Here is a 2,438-nt window from a genome sequence, read left to right on the forward strand (position 1 = left end):
CCCCCTCATCGGTGCCTCCCCGCCCTTCCTGGCTTTGAAGGGGCCCCATCACCCGCAGCCACCCCAGGGCGCTGCCGCCCCGCCCGCCCGCCAGTCTCCGGCTTCCTGATCTCACCTTCCTGGTAGCGGGGTCCCCAGCCCACAGCCCTCCTTGTCGGCTCGCCCCGTTCGCCCTTGGGGTGTCGCAAGCCCCGCACGCGGGTTCCTGCTCACACACCTGTCAGTCTAACCTGTCGCTGCTGCCGTGAGGGCGAACACGGCCTGCTGGTGGCACCGGGTGGCCGCCGGCACGGGGGCTCTCCCCCGCTCTCCCCGATGGCGGTCTCGGGGTCCTGGGGGGCAGCGCAGCCCCCGCAGCTGCCCAGGTCGGTCCCTCCTCTCCTGTGGGGCTCTGGCTGCCACCGGAGGCGTCCCCACCTGCACCAGCGGTGCCTGAGGCCGTGGCCACGCGCCAGTGGCCCACGCCCAGCCTGCTCCCAGCCCTGTGGGCCGAGCGCCCCCTGTCCAGCTGCAGCCCCCACGGTGCGCCTGCGGGCGCTGAGTCCCTGCCCCCAGGAAGGGCCCGGCCCGGCGCCTGCTCGCTCCTGGCCCGGCCGGGGTTGTTGAGTCCGTGGACCTCTGAGCCCCGCGTGGCACCGCACCTGCTTCCGGGCCCCCGTCCCCCCTCACTCCCGCTGCCCCATGGGCAGGGGCTGGGCAGGCCTCCGGGGGGTGGGGGGTCTCGCTCCCTCCCAGCAGATGCCTCACGGCCACGACAGGAGCCGGCCCCACAGCTGTCCAGTCCCAGAGGCGTCTCACCTGGTGCAGGTGTGTCAGTACCTGTGGAGCAGACGAGTGAGATAAATGATCGGTGAGCAGAGAGCAAGTGGGAGCGCAAGAGGAAGGGGGGCAGGGAAAGCGAGGTGGCGCACCCCCAGTCAGCCCGAGGCCCCCAGAGCGCACATGGCCGGGCCCCTGAGGCCCCTGTGTGGACTGTCCACAGGTGGAAGCGGCCCTGCCCAGCCACAGCTGCCTTGCTGTATTCGTGGCCACTGGCCTGGCCCTGTCCCTGGTCTGGGGCAGCCGAGCTTCCCCGGGCGGCTCCTGAACTCGGGGTTCCCCTCTCCATAAGGCAGTGGGGCCTAAAGAGTCAGGAAGCGCGACGGGACTGAAAGCGACCCGCGAGCTCCCCAGGGTGCCATCACCCCGGGCGGCCTCTTCTTAAAATTGTTCTTTAAGTCTTCCCTGCTTCGGTTTTTTGTTGTCGGTGCCTAGAAGGACCTTTCTAACGCCGTGTTAGATCCTGGTTGTTGTTTTTTCATGAAATACTGCTTTTAAGCATTTTTTTACACCATCAGAAACTCTTCATGAGCTCAGCTTTTAAAAGTATTATTTTTAAAGATTTATTTATTCATACAGAACTGGGGTACAGGCCAGAGGCCCAGGGGCGGCGGGAGGATTCACCAGGAACAGAGTGGGGAGCAGAACAGGCAGATGGAAGAAGAACACTGTTGAGGGGAGCAGCGGGCGGGTCAGGAGAGGTCTGCCGCGCCATGTGGTCAACTTTTAGGTGGGGATCGAACTCATGCTGAAGTGGTTTTAGCGTCTTAGCACTGCGCTCTAACCCACTGCACCACCAGGGAGGGCCCTTTAAAAGTATTTTTTAAATATTTATTTATTTACGCATACAAGAGCGAGGCCAGAGATGCAGGGTTGAGAGGATTCACCAGAGACACAGTGGGGAGCAGAACAGGCAGATGGAAGAAGAACACTGCTGAGGGGAGCAGCGGGCGGGTCAGGAGAGGTCTGCCGCGCCATGTGGTCACCTCCGGGGCAGGCGGGGATCGAACTCATGCGGAAGCGGCTTTAGCTTCTCAGTGCTGCGCTCTAACCCACTGCACCCCCAGGGAGGGCCCTTTAAAAGTATTTTTTAAATATTTATTTATTTACGCATACAAGAGCGAGGCCAGAGATGCAGGGTTGAGAGGATTCACCAGAGACACAGTGGGGAGCAGAACAGGTGGACCCGCTGAGACCCACCCCTGAGGGGCGGGGGGAGACAGGAGGGGTCTGTTGCGCCCTGGGGGTCCCTCCCTGGCCGGGGATCCAACTCCTGCCACCTGTGAGCCCAGCAGTCCAGCAGTCCAGCACCGGGTGGCAGGGGGTCCAGGGGACTGGCCAAGAGCTCTGGAAACGTGGGAGAAGGGCCTTCCAGATGGAATGTCACATCCTGTGCTCAGTCTGAGGGGTCAAGGGCCGCTCCCGGCCCCCAGGGCCTCGCCGGCTAGGCGGGAGGAAGCAGGAGTGGAGGGAGCAAGGAGGGCTTCCTGGAGGAGGGCTTCCGGACCGGCCAGGAGCAGCCTGCTCCATGCGGGCCTGGCCTCGTCATCACCAGTCCCCTGATTCCCACTAGCTGCGCCGCTGAACCCCCGAGGAGGAATGGGGGCGGGGAGCAGGAT

This window comes from Condylura cristata, unplaced genomic scaffold, assembly GCF_000260355.1.
Source record: "Condylura cristata isolate star-nosed mole 26May11 unplaced genomic scaffold, ConCri1.0 scaffold00012, whole genome shotgun sequence".
Taxonomy (NCBI): domain Eukaryota; kingdom Metazoa; phylum Chordata; class Mammalia; order Eulipotyphla; family Talpidae; genus Condylura; species Condylura cristata.